This window comes from Carlito syrichta, unplaced genomic scaffold, assembly GCF_000164805.1.
Source record: "Carlito syrichta isolate Samal-C Ts95f unplaced genomic scaffold, Tarsius_syrichta-2.0.1 Scaffold314876, whole genome shotgun sequence".
NCBI classification, from domain to species: Eukaryota; Metazoa; Chordata; class Mammalia; order Primates; family Tarsiidae; genus Carlito; species Carlito syrichta.
In genome coordinates this window covers 26,463-48,169 of record NW_007258972.1, presented here as the reverse complement: position 1 = coordinate 48,169, position 21,707 = coordinate 26,463, and the positions used below count along the sequence as shown (strand labels likewise).

Sequence of the window (21,707 nt, the reverse complement as noted above, 5' to 3'; positions counted from 1 at the left end):
GTGAGCAGAATAGTAATTTTTTGGGGGACCAAGTATTTTAATTCTGTCATCTGTCAAAGATGGAGATCAGTGAAGAACTAAACAATCTAGGCCAGTATTCACTTCTTATCTCTTTAGCCCATGGTGATATATTCCATAAAGATAGCTATTGATTGCTACCATCAGTGTGCCAGGCAAAACAGCAAATTTGCTTTAGAAATTTTGTCCATGAATATTTTCTGTTAATTTCCCAGGAGTAAAACCAGCTGCTCCCCCTCTTTTAATGAAATATTAAAGAGCAGGTGAAAATTAACATATAAATAAATGATTGTCAGAAAAGTGTTATTTACTTGAGTTTGAAGTTGTGATGAATAAGAAGCAAAATACAGAGTATTTAAAGTCTTAAAAATAATTTAATTTGCCATGTGTATAAATAACTAGAGCAAAGGCCAAAATAGAAAATATGTTTAGTTTATGAAAACTCTTTATTATTTCATTTAAAAATTATTTAATATTTTTAAAAGAAATAGTACATTTAATTTTTTTAGTGTGTAAGTTTACAAAAAATGTATATGAAAAGTACAGAGGACTCCTATTTACTTCCTTGCTTCCAAGTTTTCCCTATTATTAATATCTTGCTTTAGGTGGTACATATCTTACAATGTTGCTGCATTATTATTGACTAAAGTCTATAGTATACTATTGTTCATTCTTTGTGTTATAATTCTGTGAATTATGACAAATAGATATTGTTGTGCATTCACCTTTACAATATTATACAGAGTAACTTAACTGCTCTAAAATCCCCTGTGCTCCACCTATTTATCCCTTCTGCTCTACCCACCAAACCTGTATTAGTCACTGATCTTTTTATTCTCTCCATAGTATTGCCTCTTCTAGAATGTCATACAGTATGTAGCCTTTTCAGATTGGCTTCTTTCTCTTAGCAATATACTTCAAAGATTTCTCCATGTCCTTTTATCATTTGATAGCTCATATATTTTTATTGGTGAATAATATTTTATTATATAGAAAGTATTACTGTTGGTTTATCAATTCATCTATTGAAGAACATCTTGGTTGCTTTCAAATTTTGACAATTATAAAGCTTTTATAAACATTCCTGTCCAGGTCTTTTTGTGGACATGTTTTCAGTTCATTTCAGTATGTACCAAGGATGATAGTCATATCATCTGTGTATAAAACATTTTTATTTCCTCCTTTCCTGTCTATGTATCCTTTATTTCCTTTTCTTGTTTTATTGCATTAGCTAGCACTTTTAATATGATGTTGAATGGAGTGGTGATAAAAGATATATTACCATACTCCTGACCTTAGCAAGAAAATATCTATTTTCTCACTATTAATATAGTGTTAGTTGTAGGTTTTTTGTAGATGTTCTTTATCAAGTTGAGTAAGTTTTCTTCTATTAACAGTTAGCTGAGAGTTTTATTTTAAATCATCAACAGGTGTGCTGAATTTTATCAACTACTCTATTGATATGATCATATGCATCTATTGATATGATCATATGTTTTACTTTTTTAGCCTGCTATGTAATGGATCACATTAATTGATTTTCAAATGTTGAACCAGCTTTGCCTACCTGGGAAAAATTCATATTGGTCATGGAATATAATTCTCTTTATACATTATCAAATTTGTTTTGCTAATATTTTGTTGAGAATTTTTACATCTATTTTCATGAGAGATATCAATCTGTAGTTTTTCTTACTTGGAATGTCTTGATCTGATCTTGGTATTAGGGCAATTCTGGCTTCATAGAATAAGTCAGGAAGTATTCCCTTTGCTTTTGTTTCCTGGTAGAGATAGTAGAGAACTAGTATAATTTCTTCCTGAAATATTTAGTTGAATTCACCAGTGAACCCATTCTGGCCTAGGTGATTTCTGATTTGGAAGGACATTAATTATTGAGTCAATTTATTTAATAGATATAGACCTGTTAAGATGATCTTTTGTGTGTGTGTGTGTTTTGTGTGTGTGTGTGTGTGTGTGTGTGTGTGTGTGTGTATGTGTGTGAATTTTGGCAGATTGTGTCTTTTGAGGAATTGTTCCATTTCATTTAGCTTGTCAGACTTCTGGGTATACAGATGTTCATAACATTCCTTTAATATCCTTCCAATGCCTATTCTATCAGTATGTGCTTTTCCAGATTGACTTCTTTTGCTCAGTAATATGCATTTAAGGTGGTCCTTCTATGCTTTTTCATGGCTTGATAGTTTATTTTTTGTTATTATGTAATAATATTTTATTTTATGAATGTCCTGAAGTTTGCTAATCATTCACTGATTGAAAAACATCTTGGGTGCTTCCAATTATGGCAATAACGAGTAAAGCTATTATAAACATTTGTGTGCAGATTTAAAACCCATGTGGCTAGTTAATTTTATGTAAGCTGTAAGTTCTTGGTATAGAGTCTTCTTGTTTCTGTTTGTGTATGTCCAGTTAGTTGTTTCAGCATTATTAATTAAAAATACATTCTTTCTCAATTGCATTGCCTTTTCTTTTTTTTCAAATATCAGTTGACTATATTTGTGTGGTCCTATTTTGGGGCTCTCTATTCTGTTCTATTAATGTATTTGTCAATTTTTCCAGCAGCACTACACTCTCCTGATCACTATAGCTTTATAATGAAGCTTAAAGTTGGGTAAAGTCAGTCATTTGTACTTCAGTATTGTTTTGGCTATTTTCCCATTCATATAAAATTTAGATTCAATTCATCAATATCCATGCAATAGCTTGCTGGAATTTTGACTATAATTGTGTTGAATATGTAGATGAGATTGGAAGATTGACATTGTAACAAACAGTTTTTTAAAAAATGTGTGAACATGCAATACCTCCTCATTTATTTAGAAACTTGTTTATTATTTTTTCTTCTTTTAGAGTCAGAATCTTGTTATGTTGGTCAAGCTGGTCTTGAAATCCTGACCTCAAATGATCCTCCTACCTTAACCACCCCAAGTATCTGAAATTACAGGTGACAGCCACAATGCTCAGCTACTTTTTTTTTTTTTTGAGTTGGAGTCTCACTCTGTCACCCAGACTGGAGTGCAGTGGCCGCTCCCGGTCACCGCAGCCACGCCTGCTGGGCTCCGGCGATCCTTCCGCCTCAGCCTTCCGAGTAGCCGGAATTACAGGCATGCGCTACCACGCCCAGCTGATTTTTTTGACTTATTGTAGAGATGAGGTCTCGCTGCCCAGGCGGGCCTCGAACCCGCGGGCTCAGGCAATCCTCTCACCTCAGCTTCCCAAAGGCGCGGGATGACAGGTTGAGTCACCGAGCCCGGCTTCTTTTTTGTTTTTTTGTTTTTGAGTTGGAGTCTCACTCTGTTGCCCAGACTGGAGTGCAGTGGCCGCTCCTGGCCACCACAGCCTCGACCTGCTGGGCTCTGGCAATCCTTCTGCCTCAGCCTTCCAAGTAGCTGGAATTACAGGCATGTGCTACCAAGCCCGGCTGATTTTTTGATTTATTGTAGAGATGAGGTCTTGCTGCCCAGGTGGGTCTCGAACCCGCGGGCTCAGGCAATCCGAGCCCGGCCTCAGCTACTTTTTAATTATTAAATTAACCTAGTATCTGAGATCAGAGTATTTCAATAGTATACTTCCACTTCTTGCTTCAAATCTTTCTTATTGTTTTTATACATTTCACTTACACATATATCACATGCCTGTAAAACATATTTTTGTTTTATATGGTCAGTTATCTTTTAAATAAAATTTAATTCTTTTATATTTGCTCACCTATTATTTGTCTCTTAGGCATTCTTTATTTATTTATGCAGATTGAAGTTTTTAATCTGGTATCCTTTTCTCTCAGTCTGAAGACTTCCTTTAACATTTTTTTAAATTATAGCCTACTGGTAATAAATTTTTTAAAATTTTGTTTTGTTAAAATGTGCTTATTTTACCTTTTTTTCTTCTTCTCTTTTTAACGATTTTTCTTGTGGTGAAATACACATAACATAATATTTATCCTCTTAACTATTCTTTGAAATAAATGAAAATAGAGACACAACATACTAAAATCTCTGAGATGCCACAAAAACAGTGTTATGAGGAAAGTTTATAATATTAAACAGTTACACCAATAAGATAGAAAGATTGCAAAGAAACAACAAAAGAGAAAAAAAAGAGAGAGAAAACTAAACCCAAAGTTAGAAGAGGAAAATAAGTAACCAAAATAAGAGCACAACTAAATAAAATTGAGACTTAAAAACCATAAATAGCCGGGCTCGGTGGCTTAGCCTGTAATCCTGCGCCTTTGGGAGGCTGAGGTGACTGGATTGCCTGTGCCCGCGGGTTTGAGACCCGCCTGGGCAACTTGGTGAGACCATATCTCTACAAAAAATTAGCCAGGTATAGCACGCACCTGTAATTCCAGGTACTCGGAAGGCTGAGGCGGAAGGATCACTGGAGCCCAGCAGGTTGAGGCTGCAGTGGCCAGGGGAGGCCACTGCACTCCAGTCTGGGTGACAGAGTGAGACTCCAACTCAAAAACAAAACAAAACAAAACGAAAAACCATAAATAGGTTCAACAAAATAAAAAGTTTGTTCTTTGGAAGGATAAGCAAGATTGCTATATCACTGGACAGATTAACAAATACAAAAGGAGAAGATACAAATAAGCACAATCAGAAAGGACAAACATAACATTACAGTCAATTACACAGAAATACAAAAGTTTCTCTGAGACTTCTGTGAACATTTCTGTGTATGTAAATTAGAAAATCTAAAGGAAATGGATACATTTCTGGAAACATACAACGGCCCCAGATTGAGCAGTAAGTTATCAAAACTCTGAGCAGACCAATAATGAATCACAAAATTGAATCGGTAATAAAAATCTTACTAGCAAAACAAAACAAAACAAAAAACAACAACAACAAAAATCCCCACATTAGTTGGATTCACAGTCAAATTCTACTAGACATACAGGAAGAGCTGATACCAGTCCTACTGAAACTATTCCAAAAAATCAAGGAGTAAGGACTTCTTACTAACTCATACTATAAAGGCAATATCCTGATACTAAAATCTGTCAAAGGCACAGCAAGGACAGAAAACTACAGGCTGATATCCCTGTTGAAAATAGATATAAAAGTCCTCAACCATATATTGGCAAACCACATCTAGCAGCATATTAAAAAAAATCATTCCTCATGATCAAGTAGACTTTATTCCTGAAATCAAGTATGTTTCATCATATGCAAATCAATAAACACGATCTACCTCACAAAGAAAATTAAAGACAAAAACCATATGATCATCTCATTAGATGCAGAAAAAGCATTTGATAAAATCCAATATCCCTTCATGATAAAAACCCTCAACCAACTAGGCCTCAAGGGATCATACTTCAAAATAATATAAGCCAACATCATACTGAATAGACAAAAGTTGGAAGCATTCCCCCTAGGAACTGGAGCAAGACAAGGATGTCTACTCTCACCACACCTATTTTGCATAGTACTTGAAGTCCCAGCCAGAGCAATCAGGCAAGAGAAAGAAATAAAAGGTATGCAAATACGAAGGAAGGAAGTCAAATTCTCTCTTCACAGACATGTGATTCTACAAGGGGATCTCAAAAAAACCCAGAATTATATTTTTGGAGGGCAGGCCCCTTGTAGTACACTTGGAATTTGTTCCTCTGGATCAGTCAACCAAAGTTTTTATCTGGAAGTTTTGAGAAGGTTGCATCATAATTTGTGGAAGAAATGTCCCAAGTTGTGGCAAACAGGTGACTGGTTCTTCCACCAAGACAATGCACCTGTCCACTCTGTGCTGAGAGTTCAGCAGTTTTTGACCAAAAATAGCATGACCCCATACCTCAACCTCACTATTCACCCAGTCTCATGCCAAGCAAAATTTTTTTTGTTTTTCTCTGAATGAAAGACCTCAAAGGGAATCTTTTGCGGATGTGGGAGAGGGAAACAAAAAAATGGCAGGAGCACTAAAAGGAATAAAGATTGATGAATTCAAATCTGTTTTGAGCTGGGGAAAACACATTTCATTAGGTGTATTGCATCCAACAGACAGGACTTTGAAGGTGACTGAAGTTTAAACATTTAAGAATAAATACACAATTTTTCATAAATAAATTTCATTAAGTTCCCCTCACATATCTGGAATACCCTAAAGATTCTACCAAAAGACTTCCAGATCTGATAACTGACTTCATTAAATTTCAGGATTCAAAATCAATGTTCAAAAACCATAGCATTTCTATACACCAACAATATTCAAGCTGAGACCTAAATCAAGAATGCATTCCTATTTACAATAGCCACACAAAAAGAATATATTTGGGAATACATCTAACCAAGGAGGTGAAAGATCCCTGTAACAAGAACTACAAAACACTGCTGAAAGATACCAAAGATGAAACAAATGGAAAACCATTCCATGCTCATGGTTTGGAGGAATCAAATTTATCAAAATGTATAGACTGCCCATAGCAATCTATAGATTCAACACAATCCTTGTCAAATTACCAGTATCATTTTCCGCAGAATTAGAAAAAAATTTCTAAAATCCATAGGGAACTAAAAAGCCAAATAGCCAAAGTAATCCTAAGCCACAGACAAACAAAACAAAACCAGAACATTACTTGACCTCAAACTTTACGACAAGCCTGTGGCAATCAAAGCAGCATGGTACTGGTACAAAAATAGACACAGATCAATGGAACAGAATAGAGAATCCCAAAATAAAGTCACTGGTCTACAACCAACAGGTCTTTGACAAAGTCAGAAAAAATAAACATTTGCAAAGGAAACTCTATTTAATAAATGGTGCTAGGAAAACTGGTTAACCATATACAGAAGAATGAAACTGGACCTTTACCTATCACCATATATAAAAAATAACTAAAGATTGATTAAAAACTTAAATGTAGGACCTCAAAGTATAAAAGCAAATACAGCAAAAACAAAATTTGACACTTGGAACTGAGTTAAATGAAAAAGCTTCAGCACAGCAAAAGAAACTATCAACAAAGTAAACAGACAGCCTACATAATGGGAGACAACATTTAAATTATGCATCTGACAAAGGATTAATATTCCAAGTCTATAAGAAACAAACTGACAAGACAAAAATAATACCCATTAAAAAGTGAGCAAAGGACATGAACTGTCACTTTTCAAAACAGGACACACAAGGAGCCAAAAAACATATGAAAAAGTGTTCATCATAGTAAACAGAGAAAAGCAAATTAAAGCACAATGAGATACTGTCTCATATCAGTCAGAATGGTAGGATTAACAAGTCAAAAAACAACAGCAAGATTGCAGAGAAAAGGGAATGCTCATAGACTGCTGATGGGAATGTAAACTAGTTCAGTCCTTGTGTAAAGCAGTTTGGGAATTTCTCAAAGAACTAAACAGAATTACTGCTCAACCCAGCAATCCATTAGGAACGCAAATTATTCTACCAAAAACACACTCAAACTCATATGTTTATTGCAGTACTATTCACAATAGCAAAAACATGGAACCAACATAGGTGCCCATTAATAGTAGATTGGATAAAAAGAATATGGTACATACACAGCATGGAATACTACACAGCCATAAAAAGTAATGTGCTCAAGTCCTTTGCAGTAACATGGGTGCAGCTGGAGGGCAGTATTCTAAGTTAATTAGTGCAGAAACAGAAAACCAAATATTGATGTTCTCACTTGTATAAGTGGGAGCTAGACACTGGGTACACAAGAACATAAAGATGAGATCAACAGACACTGGGGATTCCTAAAGTGGGGAGGTACGAAGGAGAAGAAGGGTTGAAAACTACCTCTTGGATGTCACAGTCACTATTTGGGTGATGGGGTCAACAGAAACCTGCACATCTACCTCCTGAATTGTAAAATAATAATAAATATATCTTTCCTTTGGCTAATTTTAAGATTTTTTTTTTATTACTAGTTTTGAACACCTTGTTTATGATGTGATTCAGGTGGTTTTCTTTGTTTTTATCTTAAGATTCATTGAGGTTTCTGGACCTAGATGTTAATATTTTTCCTTCAAACTGGAAGCATCATGTCAATTATTTCTTCAAATAATTTTTCTGTCCTATGCTTTTATTTTGGTGACTCATTTCACACTTCTTATTTTTGCCTGAAAGATTACTAAGACTTTACCTTTTTGTCAGCCCTTTTTCTATCTGTGCTTCAATGTGGAAACTTTGATTTGCTTTGACTTCAAGGTTACTGATGTTTTCTTCTACGGTTTTTGTCTAATAATTTTATTATCTTAGTCATTTTGGTGTCTGTTTCTGAAAAAGCCCTGTTTTCATTTGTTCCCAGTAGGCCTAGTCTAGAAAGTGCTCCCAAACCTTAACTAAAGTGACTGGGTTGCTTACCTAATTTTTCTCCTTATTCTTAGGAATTATAGTTCCTTACTGCCTATTTCCCAGTTCTAAAAAAATTGTTTATTTTGTCCACTTTTCTACGTATTTAAGGTTGGATAACTAGTTTAGTTAATTACAACTGGTAGCATACATCCTGACAATTATCTGTTAATTTTGAAATTTTTAGAATGTTTGTTTCTTTCTTACATTTGTGGAAAAGTAATGGAAGTAAAGCTCCAAAGTTTGCTTGAGTGGAAGTTAAGCACTACCTTAACTTGTGTAACCAGTTACATATGATTCTCTAAAGATATCCCTCATTATTTGCTACCTGTATTTGAATTTTGCTAGAGCCTCTATCATTCCTCTTAGTATTTCTTTTAGATTGTTAGATCATCATGGCTTTTTTCCATTTGGACTGCTTTTGACTACTCATTTTGACAAGATAAAATTTAACTCTTCCAAAATTACCTGGGGTGGTCTATAATGATTTTGACTCTTGACAATCTCGTCTCATTCTGATCATTGCTCTCTGGTAGATCTCTAAAAACCCTGGACTTAGATTTATAAAACTAATGTGTGCATCCCAGCATTACCAAATCTCTATGACTGTGTGGGGAACTCACATAACTTCTCTGGATTTACTCGCATATGGAATCAGCAGGAGAATACACTCTCTTCTTATCTAACAGATTTGACAAAAAATATAAAGTTCAATGATATTATCTTTGCATTAACTCATATAACAGGGTCCCAAATAATTTTATTTTTGACATCTATGCTTTTTTATTAGAAAAGTGTTTTATGGTATGTCAGATATAACTTAAACATTGTTTCTTAACTCATAAAATTGTTTTGAATTTGACTAGATGGAACTGAGAAGAATGTCAACCCTATACAACTCATTTGGAACTCAACGTGGACTTCACTTTTTCTGCAGTCAGATTCCCACACATTACCTAGACTTGCTCAGTGGATGGGCTTTTGGAAGCATGATGGTTCTTAAATTCAGAAACTCTGATTTATGGTAGATCTGTATTCCAAAAAATAATTTGTTTGGGATTTAGATGCTGTTTTCCAAAGAATATGTTAATCTAGATTGCAGCTAGATCAGCTCACAAAACTTTTTTCATGCATAATGTGGTTGTATGAATATATGCCATATATAGATTAACTGATACAGATAAACTAGCATTTGTATCACAGCTACTTAAGCTATGATGGCAAACAGTAGTTTTATCTTAAATACCTCAACCAGGGACATCTGTGATAGATATTGTTCCCTAGATCTGCTTTACACATAGGTATTTTTAGCAGGATGTGTTGCTGGTGAGTCATTTTTTTAGGTCTTGAATTCAGAACAAGGAAATTGATTTTTTTTGGTATCATTTTTCAAGGATGCTGAGAACTAGGGATCTTTTATTTGATGTTCAATGAAACTAGAGAATTGTCGCTGGTATTTTATATTACATTGCTTAAATTTCCTAATGTGTACAGTTATGTGTATGCTGATACTTATAATATGTGCTGTATTGCACATAGTATATAATATACATATGCCATATATTAAGTATAGGTTGAATAATTAAGTGTACTTGCATAATATACCTATTCACCTCAATTACCCATATTATTTCTTTCTGTAACTTCATTCTTTCCTCCTAATTCATAGCATGACTTATTTTACTCTGTCCTGCTTCTCTTTTTGGACTGTTCTTTAGAAGAAGATACTTGCTTTTGAAAACTGATAGCTCACATAATTGCATTTTATTCCTTATAGCCTCACCATTGAGTAGAAGAAAATGCTTCCTTTGGCATGCTGAGATTTTTCTTAGGTGGAAAAGATTAACGTGGAGTGAGTCTGTTTTGATGACTATGGGGACTTGGTTGGAGGGATAACTACAACCCTTACTAAACTTACGGTGCCATTCCATGGAGACTTACTTTACTAGTGATGTAGGTTATTGCCAGCAGTTTTAGTAGCATCAGTTAAAATTTTTCTGGTAGATGTTGGAATTGTTTTCTGATGAGTGAAACAAAGAGAATTGAAAAACAGCTTTACTATAATACTGATGGAGCCCTCGTATCTTTCCCCATGTATAATTTTGTTTTTAATTTCCAGAAACTAGAAATGTCAATTTAAATAAAACAGGAAAAGGTCACTTTACTGATCCAAGTCATTAATAAAATAGAATTCTTGAGATAATATTAAATAAATCATTTAGAAAATGCCTTTAAAAATGTTCTTGCTGTTTCTAGTATACTTGCTATGAGGAGGAGGCCTGTGACCAAATGAACATTACATTGTGGGGCTTCTACTTTGGAGTGTGAGATAATTCAAGATGGAAGTGATTCAGGAACAAGAGGGAGGAGGATTTGGGAAATGGGGATTGGAGCTTAAAACATGGAAACTCTTTGAGGTGTCTACTCTTCTCTAGTGGTTCATAACAATGAGATATAGCCTGACAGTTCCTAAGAAAGTCATAACCAGTAATTCAGGATTGCTAGATGTATTTTATTTCTTTAAAAAAAACATTTCAGCCAGGCTCCGTGGCTCAGCCTGTAATCCCGCGCCTTTGGGAGGCTGAGGTGTGTGGATTGCCTGAGCCCACGGGTTTGAGACCCGCCTGGGCAGTGAGACCTCATCTCTACAATAAATCAAAAAATCAGCCGAGCGTGGTAGCACACGCCTGTAATTCCGGCTACTCGGAAGGCTGAGGCGGAAGGATCGACAGAGCCCAGCAGGTCGAGGCTGCGGTGGCCGGGAGCGGCCACTGCACTCCAGTCTGGGCGACAGAGTGAGACTCCAACTCAAAAAAAAAAAAAAATTCTTTTTATTTTAGAATTGTGGGTTACAAGAGTGTATTTACTACATAAGTAAGTTGCATGCATGGGAAGTTTGGGTTTGTAGCTGTATTTATTACACATAATATCATAATGAACATTTTAATACATTGTTGTTATTTTTTTCTAGGATGAGTTCTAAAAGTATAGTTATTGGGTCAAAATGCCCATAAACTTTGTTTATAGTTCTTGATATTTGCTAGTGAATTCTTCCCCCACCCCAGAAAATTAGTACCAATTGCACTCCTTTGCAGAAATGTCAGATAGTGAAATTTCCTTGATAGTGGACCTGGTACTTAATGTGTTGCCATGTACCTCCTCCCTCATTACGCCCTCACTCTTCTAGCAGAAACCAGTGTCTGTCAATCACACCCTTGTGCTAGTGTGACTGGTGATCAGGGCTTGCTTATCCACATGTATCAGTTCTTTGTTTCTGTGATAGTTCACTTAGTATGATTGTCTACAGCCGCAGCCATGTTACTGTGAAGGCCATGATTTTGTTCCTGATGGCTATATGATATTCCATCATGTAATACACCACATTTTCTTTATCCAGTCCACTTTCGATGGGCAACTGGGTTGGTTCTATGTTTTTGCTATTGCAAGTACTGCTGTAATGAGCATACATGTGCAGGTGTCTTTTTGGAAGAATGATTTATGTTTCTCTGGGTATATTCCCAGAAAAGATATTGCTGGATTGTATGGAAGCTCATTTTTAGTTATTTGAGAAATCACACTGCTTTCCACAATGGTTGTACTAGCTTAGATACCTACCAGCAGTGCAGAAGCATTTCCTTTTCTTCACAGCCATGCCAGCGCCTGTTGTTTTTTTGACTTTTTAATGATAACCATCCTCACTGATGTTAGGTAGTATCTTATTGCAGTTTTAATTGCATTTCTGTGATGATTAGTGAGGCCGAGCATTTTTTCATGTTTGTTGGCTGCTTGAATGTCTTCTTTTGAGAAGTGTCTGTTCATGTCCTTTGCCCATTTTTTAATGGGGTTGTTCATGTTTTCCTTTCAATTTGCTTGAGTTTCTATAGATCTTGGACATCAGGCCTTTGTTAGATGCAAAGTTCACAAATTTATATTTTCCCATTCCGTGCATTGTGTATATTCTCTTGACTGCTTCTTTTGCTGCACAAAAACTTTTTAGTTTGATAAAGTCCACCTGTCAATCTTAGTTTTTGCTGCATTTGCTTTTGAGGACTTGTCCATGAATTCATTGCCTATTCCAGTATCCAGGAGGGTGTTCCTTAAATGTTTTTCTTCCAAGATTCTTACAGTTTGAGGTTTTACAGTTAAGTCCTTGCTTCATTTTGAGTTACTTTTTGTATATGATGATAGGTAGGGGTACAGTTTCATTCTTCTGCATGGGGCTAGCTAACTTTCCCAGCACCATTTATTAAATATAATTTCCTTTCTCCAATGTTTGTTTGTGATGACTTTGTCAAAGATCAGATGGTTGAAGGACTGGTACTATTTCCAGATTATCTGTCCTGTTCCATTTATCTATGTGTCTGTTCCCGTATTAGTACCATGCTGTCTTGGTTACTGTAGCCTTGTAGAAAAATTTGAAGTCTGGAAATGTGATACCTCCAGCTTTGTTCCTTTTGGTGAGGATTGCTTTAGTTATTCATGCTCTTTTTTGCTTTCATATGAATTTCTGTATTGTCTTTTCTAGATCTGTGAAAAATGATGGTGACAATTTGATAGGGATTGCATTTAATCTGTAGGTTGCCTTGGATAGCATGGACATCTATGATATTTAGTCTTCCAATTCATGACCATGGGATGTTTATCTATTTGTGTCATCCTTGATTTCCAGTTTCAAGCATCAGGATGATATTAGCTTATCAGAATGAGTTAGGGAGAATTCCTTCCTTCTAAGTTGCCTAGAATCCATTCAATAGGATTGTATCAGCTCTTCCTTTTATGTCTTAGAATTCAGCTTAGAAGCCACCTGGCCCAGCACTGTTTTTTTGGCAGGGAGGTTTCTTATACGTGAGTTGGTTTCTTGAATTGTTATTGCTCTGTTTAGGGTTTCAATTTCTTCCTGTTTAAACTTTGGGAGGTTATGTGATACTAGGAATTCCTCCATTTCCTCTAGCTTTTCTAGTTTATGTTCATTGTAATCTCTGAAAATCTTTGAATTTTTTTCAGAGTCTGATGTGATGTCGTCTTTTTAATTGTATTTATTCAGACTTTCTCTCTGTTTTTTAATTTGTCAGTCTGGCCAGGTGTCAATTTTATTTATTCTTCCAAAGAACCAGCTTTTTGTTTTGTTGATCCTTTCTATGATTTTTTTATTTGGCTTCTACTTTATTTAATTATGGCTTTATTTTAATAATCTAAATTTTTCTGCTAAATTTAGGATTTATTTGTTCTTGCCTATCCAACTTTCTTTCTTTTTTTTTTTTTGAGTTGGAGTCTCACTCTGTCGCCCAGACTGGAATGCAGTGGCCGCTCCCGGCCACCGCAGCCTCGACCTGCCAGTCTCTGGTGATCCTTCCGCCTCAGCCTTCGGAGTAGCCGGAATTACAGGCATGCGCTACCACGCCTGGCTGATTTTTATGTAGAGATGAGGTCTTGCTGCCCAGGCATGTCTCGAACCCGTGGGCTCAGGCAATCCACTCACCTCAGCCTCCCAAAGGCACGGGATTACAGGCTGAGCCACCGAGCCCGGCTCTATCCAACTTTCTTAGGTGTGATGTTAGGCTGTTTACTTGAGCTCCCTCTATTTTCTTGATATGTGTGTGTATGTACTGTTATAAAGTTACCTCTCAGTACTGATTTCATGGTATCCCAGAACTTTTGAAAGGTTGTGCCTTTGTTTTTAAGAATCTTTTATTTCTGCCTTGATTTCTGTGTTAACCCTAAAGTCATTCAGAAGCATGTTATTTAATTTCCATGTATTTTTATGTTTTGTGGGGGTTCCTGTTAGTGATGTTATTTATTTTTATTCCATTGTGGTCTGAGAAGATGCTTGGTATTACTTCAACCTTTTGAAATTTGTTCATATTTGATTTATGCCTGAGAATATGATCAATTTGTAGTATGTTCTATTTGCTGATGAGTAGAATCTGTGTTTGTTGGGTGAAGTGATCTGTGGATATCTATTAGGTCCAAGTGGTGTTGTGTTAATTTAAGGTTCTGGACTTCCTTATAGGATTTTTACCTCTATGATCTGTTTACGACTATTATGATATTAAAGATGTCAACTATAATTTCTTGGGTGTATATGTCCTCACTTAGTTTAAGTAGCAATTGTTTTATAAGTCTGGGTCCTCCTGTGTTGGGTGCATATATATTTAAGATGGATATTTCCTGCTGCTGGATAGAGCCTTTCATCATTATGTAGTGTCCTACAGTACCCTTTTATTGATTTGAAGTTTGTTTTGCCTGATATAAGAATAGTTACCCCTGCTCTTTTTTGTTTTCATTTGCCTGGAAGATCTTTCTCCAGCCTCTTATTTTGAGCCTGTTGGTGTCCTTTGCAGTGAAGATGAGTTTCTTGGAGGCAGCAGAATGTCAGAATAATCTTTTTATCCTGTGCTACTCTATGCCTTTTGGGTGGCACATTCAGTCCTTTCATATTAAAGTTAATTGTTGATATGTGAGGGTTTATCCCTGTCATAATGCTCTTAAGAAGTTGCTTATTATTTTTTAGATTTTGAGGTTGATCTTTATGGTGTATTAACTCTGTGCTCACCTGTGCTTTTGTTATGGGTGGGACCATTCTTACATTTCTGTGCTCAGAACTTTCTTAAACATCTGAAGGTCTGAACTGGAGGTGGTGTATTCTTTTAGGGATTGGATGTCTGTGAAAGATTTTAATTCTCCTTCGTTGATGAAGCTTAGCTCAGTGGGGCAGGAAATTCTTGGCTAAAATTATTCATCTGAGACACTACAGATAGGGCCTCAGTGCCTTCTGGCTTGTAGGATTTCTGCTGAGAATTCTACTACATTTTCAATGGGTCTTCTTCAGTAGGTGGTCTGTCCCTTCTCTCCAGCTGCCTTTAGGACTTTTTCTTTCATACTTACCTTGTAGAGATGGATTATTATGTGTCTTGGGGATGGTCTTCTCATGTAATACCTTGTAGGGGTTCTCTGAATCTCTTGAGTTTTTATGGTCACCTCTCTAGTGAGATAGGAAAAAATTTTTTGGATGACCTCCTGGAAGGCCTGCTCTAGAGTGTTCTGTCTCCCCTTCTGTCCCTGGGGTGCCAATCAACCATAGATTTGGTATCTTTGCATAATCCCAAGCATCTCATAGGCTTTACTCATTTTTCTTGGGCCTTTTTTTTTTTTTTTCCAGATTGAGTTAGCTCAATATTTTGATTCTTAAGCACTAGTATTCTTTCCTCTATCTGGTCATTTCTGTTGCTTAGACTTATCATAATGCTTTGATATTCCAGAAAGAAATTCTTCATTTCCAGGATTTCAGATTGAACTTTTCTTACATTGGCCAGCTAAACTTTAATTTCCTGTATTGTTTCTGTTGCCTAGGTGATCTTTTCTTCCATCTTCTCATGGTTTCCCTTGACTATTTTTGCCATTCACAATCTCAATTTTATTTCTGTCATTTCTGTCAGGTGCAGGTTGTTATGGATGGGTTCCATTGTTTGGGGTCTGGGAGGACCATTTGGGGGCGATGCCGCATTAAGGCTTTGGAAATTACCAGTGTTTTTCCGCCAGTTCTTACTCATCTGTGAAGACCATCTCTTCTCTTTTTATTATTATGATTATTATTTTAAAGTTAGATATATTTGATATGTGGGTGACCTTTTGTGGATTTATTTTTAAGTTTTATCCCTCAGGGTGCTTCTCTGTTGTGAACTCCTCCTTTTCCTGGGGGTGGTAGAGTGTGAGGGCCTGACCATCGTGGGTCTTGTTGCTTCTTCTTGTTCTTGCTGCCCTAGGATCTTTTCCGCCATATAAAAGAATTCCCACAGGGAGAGGGGGACTGCAGAACTGCAGGTGCCTTTGCCCTGCTGCCTTCAGCTTCATCTTCCCTATTAGACAGTGCTCAGAACTCAGAGTGACTTTCTGCTGCAAAGTTTTTCTCACTTTAGGTTAGCCAAACTGTCTTCCAATCCCCAGTTATGGACTCTGTGGGGATCTGGAGGAGGGAAGGGCTCCTGGCCTCTGTGGCAGCACTGCAGGAAAGCTGTCATTGTCCATTGCCCAGAAGCATTCTGGTGGGGATATAGTGACTACCAAGTATTTCTCTTAAACTCTCCCTCTCTTACTAAAGGCTGATGTATTCAGAACTCCAAAACAGCCAAATCTGCCAAAGCTTGCTCCAAACCAGTGGCATGTACTTTGTGGCAGACCCTGCTCTTTGGGCAAGTGAAACGGGTAGGTAATCTTTCTCAGTGTAGGAGCTGGCAATCAAGTGCTGTCCATGGGGTACAAGCTCTCAGAGATTGATTGGCTATAAGCATTCAGAACTTGGATGGGTTCCTAGAGCCACATGAGCTCTGGTAGTATACTGCAGTGCCATATCCAGGTGGCTGTCTGCATGAAACCAGAGTCCTGTGTGGCTAGGGGGAGGAAAATCATCACAGACCATATCAGTAGCACTCACCTCCACCTCCTCTCACATATAAGGCAGTACTGCAGTTCCAATATGAGCCTGGTGCCTGATGAGGATGAGCCCTCCTGGCTCCAAAGCTGGCTGCCTGCTTTCTCTCATTCTCACACTCTATTTGTTCCCAAAGCCCTCTGCAGGATATGAAATGTGTCTTTCATTTCAGTCTGCTCAAGCTGCTGGGGGTCAGTGACTGCTGGGACTCTCCTTGATCTGCTCTGTGAGAGAGAGGTGCCAGTTGGCTACTACTAGGTGGCTATCTTGAATCCCTCTCTGTATGTTACTCCTTAACTTTTATTTACATTTTTAAACTTTTATTAAAATGTGATTTGAGGGACTTGTTCCAACCTCTGCAGGGCCAAGGACCTAACTGATGAAGGAACCTCAGAAAGCATGTCCCTGTGTTCCCTCACTATGTTCATGAGCACCATCCTGGCCCCCTGTAGCTAGACACACATCGTCACCCTCACAGTTTCAGGAAAAAGACTTACAGCAAAATGAATAACCAAGCTATCAAGAAAATAAGAAATCATATTATCAAATCCCCTGAGGACAAATGAGACTGCTATGGGCTAGAGCTGGCCAATGGTATCAAAGCACTTGTCATCAGTGATTCCACCACAGATAAGTCTTCAGCAGTGCTTGATATATACATAGGTTCATTGTCAGATCTTCAAAATATTGTTGGCTTAAGTGATTTTTGTGAACATATGCTTTTTTTGTGAACAAAGAAATACCCTAAAGAAAATGAATACAGCCAGTTTTTCAGTGAGCGTGGAGGAAGTTCAAATTCCTTTTACTAGTGAAGAACATACCAATTACTATTTTGATGCCTCCCATGAATACTTAGAAGGTGCCCTAGACTAGTTTGCACAGTTTTCCTGTGCTCCTTGTTTAATGAGAGTTGCAAAGACAGAGAAGTGAATACAGTGGATTCAGAACATGAGAATAATGTGGTGAATTATGCCTGGAGATTCTTTCAGTTGGATAAAGACACAGGAAATTTCAAACACCCTTTCAGTAAACTTGGGACAGGAACAAATACACTCTAAAGACTAGACCAAATCAAGAAGGCATTGCTGTAAGTCAAGAGCTACTGAAATTCCATTCTACTTATTTTCATCCAACTTAAAGGTTATTTGTATTTTAGGTTGAGGACCTTTAGATGACTTGACTAATCTGGTGGTAAAGTTATTTTCTGAGGTAGATAACAAAAATATCCCATTGCCAGATTTCCTAAACCCCCTTTCCAAGAACATCTTAAACAGCTTTACAAAATAGTACCTATTAAGGATATTAGAACTCCTTCTGTGACATTTCCCATACCTGATCTTCTGAAATACTACAGATCAAATCCTGGTTATTGTCTTGGTCATCCCATTCGGAATGAAGGTCTGGAAAGTCTCTTATCAGAACTTAAATCAAAATGCTATTACTTTTGGGTTTAAAGATAAAGGGAGGCCACAGGACTATACATATAAGATTACAGAAATATGGCATTATTGCCCTCTGAATATTTACTGGAAAAATTTAGACCTGACTTAGTAGAGATGGCTCTTGATAAACTCAGACCAGAAAATGTCTGGGTGGCAATAGTTTCTAATTCTTTTGAAGGAAAAACTGATTGCACAGAAGAGTGGTATGGGACCTAGTACAAATAAGAAGCTGTCCTAGATGAAGTCATCAAAAAAGGTAAAATGCTTACCTGAATGCAAAATTTAAACTTACAACAAATGATGAAATTATTTCTACAAATTTTGAGATTTAACTGTTTTTTTAAAAAAAGGCAGTACCATACCCTGCTCTTATTAAAAATATAGCTATGAGTAAACTATGGTTCAAACAAGATGGTAAGTTTTTCCAACTGAAGGCTTGTCTCAACTTTGAATTTTTCAGCCCATTTGCTTATGTGGCTCATTTGCACAGTAACATGGCCTATTTATACCTTGAACTATTCAAAGACTCAAAGTGTATACATATGCAACAGAGCTAGCAGACTTGAGCTATGATATTCAAAATACCATCTATGGGCAGTATCTCTTGGTAAAAGGCTATAATGAAAATCACCCATTTTACAATAGAAGACTTGAGAAAATGGCTACTTTTGAGATGGATGAAAAAAATGTTTGCAATGTCAGAGAGTCACACATGTATTCTCTTAACAATGTCCTGACTGAACTGCTGCCGGAGACCAGCTGCAGCTGGGTTCAGGGTACCCCAAAGGTAGAGACGGTGTCGGCAATTGGGGGGAAGAAGAGAGAAAGAGAGAGAGAGAGAGAAAGAGACTGGACTCCGGTTTAGTGCAGAAGCAATGTGTGTTATTGGGAATTACAATGGGTCTTTTATACACAAAGTCAGATGTGGGAGGGGCATCCCCCACCCACCAGAAACCTTAATCCATGAAAACTTAGTCAATGATTGCCTTTAAACCCTTTTCATATGATAATCTTAAAATCCCATAGCAAAGGATAACCTAATCTGTGACTGACATATTCTATAAACCTTTTTCATCCTAAGCTGATTGATTTATGCCAAGTTAAAAAATTCTATAGAAGCTTAAGTATTTACTTTACAAATGAAAGTGGCCCATCCCAGAATGTTTGGAATGTGGCCCAGTCCAAAGTTCACAGTGGGCTACCTGCAAGTAACCCAGCCGCATTCTTTCAACAAAATGGTTGTCTTCTAAAACTATATTCTACGATTTATACCTTCAATAAATCCTAAGATCATGACCCAGAAGCCTGTGACCAATACTAAGGCCCTTAAATGTGACACGAGTTTGAATTATAAGTTGTGTGAAAGCCAAAACTGCAGTTTGCGGAAGAATGGGAGCAATGAGCTTAAAGTTAGCTTGTGTTCATCCTGGTCTCAGAGTTTTTATGTTTTGAGCCCACAGGAGCTTAATCTGGTTAGTGCTGAGTAGAAAGGGGTGGAAATGGGGTCAATAGCTCCTGAATGCATCCTAGTCGTCTTGGGATCAACGGCCCTTCCTGATCCCTAATGCTCAGTGGGCCTCCGTGGCCGGCTCCCAACAAACAGCCTCACCAGCATGCCATGTACTATCTCTATTTGCTGATGAAAAGAGTGGTGCGGACTAAACATGAGTTAAAAGAAGCCCTGGATATTGTCACCCTTACTTGCATTAAGGCTTTTTAAACTCAGCTCCTATCATGGCTGCATATTGAAGCCCTTCTCCATGGAAACATAACAAAGCAGGCTGCATTACAAATTCTGCAGATGGCTGAAGACACCCTCATTGAACATGCTCATACCTCAAACCTCTCCTTCTAAGTCAGGAGGTTTGGTATAGAGAAATTCAACCCTCTGACAGAGGATAGTTTGTTTACCAGTAGAGGATTGAAGTTCACAATAACTGTGGCTTCAAGATATACTATCAAACAGACATGGAGAGCCCCTCAGAGAATATATTTCTGGAACTCTACTGTAAGATTGTCTTTGAGCCTAGCTTCAACAACCAGCACACCAAGGAGCAGTTGAGCTATATTGTCTTCAGGGACCGATGTCAAGTCAATGGCATACAAGGCTTACAATTTATCATTCAGTCAGAGAAGCCACTTCACTACCTAGAAAGCAGAGTGGAAGCTTTTTTAAATACCCTGGAAAGTCCACAGAGGACATGACAAAAGAGTCTTTTCAAAAACACATTCAAGCACTAGCAATTCATCAACTAGACAAACCAAAGAAACCATCTTCTGAGTATGCTAAATAGTGGGGAGAAATCATCTCCCAGCAATGCAATTTTAACAGAGATAATACAGAAATTGCAGTTTAAAGACACTTGCTAAGGAAGATAGCAGCAGATTCCACAAGGAATTGCTGGCAGTATATGCCCCAAGGAGGCATAAGGTGTCTATCCATGTTCTTGTCAGGAAAATAGACTCTTGTTCAGTTTTTGGAGAGTTCCCATGTCAAAATGATATAAACTGTTGCAAGCACCAGTCTTGCCACAATCTGAAGTAATTCAGAACATGACCAAATTCAGACATGGTCTGCCACTGTTTCTCCTTGTGAAACTGCATATTAATTTCATGGCTGCAAATCTCTGAAGATCCCCCATGGGATGAATTCCTGTATCTTCAAGGACCTAGGAAAACAGTCTTGGACACTTTAATAATTTCTGATTGACTATTAGAGAAATAAATATAAAAAAAGAACTTGACAAATGTCATTATGTATAAATATTAAAAATCTAAAATAAATTATAGAATCTCATAGATATGGAATATTTTAAAAATACATACCTCTTAAATATTTAAAAATTTTTCTTTTCATTACTAAGAGAAATTTTCCTTATATAACAGTGCATAAAATGCCAAATTTATCTTCCTATAGAATCTTCTTCCCTATTCTGTAAAATAATCACTTGTTCAGAAAAAAAAAGTTAGCTTTTTTTTTTTCTAAAAGCCTCCTAGGTTGACATAGAGGGCTTTAAAACATTTAGAAAGATAATACTTTTTAAAAAACTTGATCCTCAGATTTGCTTTCTACTTGATGGTTTCATGTAAATCAGTGTAGAATATTACCTTTGGCAGGCGATGAACAAAACAATGTAATTTTCTTCTATTAGTGAAATTGCTGATTATACAAGGCATGGTTTTAATCTTTTTATAAAATATGAACATGTTTTTTTATTCCAACTAGTAAAATGCTTGAAAACTAGAGCACCCTACTTATTTACAGTGCTACAAATACAGATTTACCTTACATCAATTTTGTTGTAAATTGAATTTCTCAGGATTACTGTTTTTTTCTGATGGAATTATATTGACACTCTTGTTGTTCATAGTTGGTTTGCAGTGTTTCATCAATTGTACTTTTTTTCATCAACATGTTTCTGTTTTTATTTAATAAGGGTCAACTTCAGATCTCACATGCTTTTGCAACATCAGCTTTGTAAGTACCT

The 21,707-nt window shown here is 36.8% G+C and overlaps 1 pseudogene; it reads left to right on the top strand.

Annotated features, from left to right (window-relative positions):
• Positions 1 to 17,262: 17,262 nt before the first annotated feature.
• Positions 17,263 to 20,850, top strand: LOC103274784 (annotated as a pseudogene).
• The last annotated feature ends 857 nt before the right edge of the window (positions 20,851 to 21,707 follow it).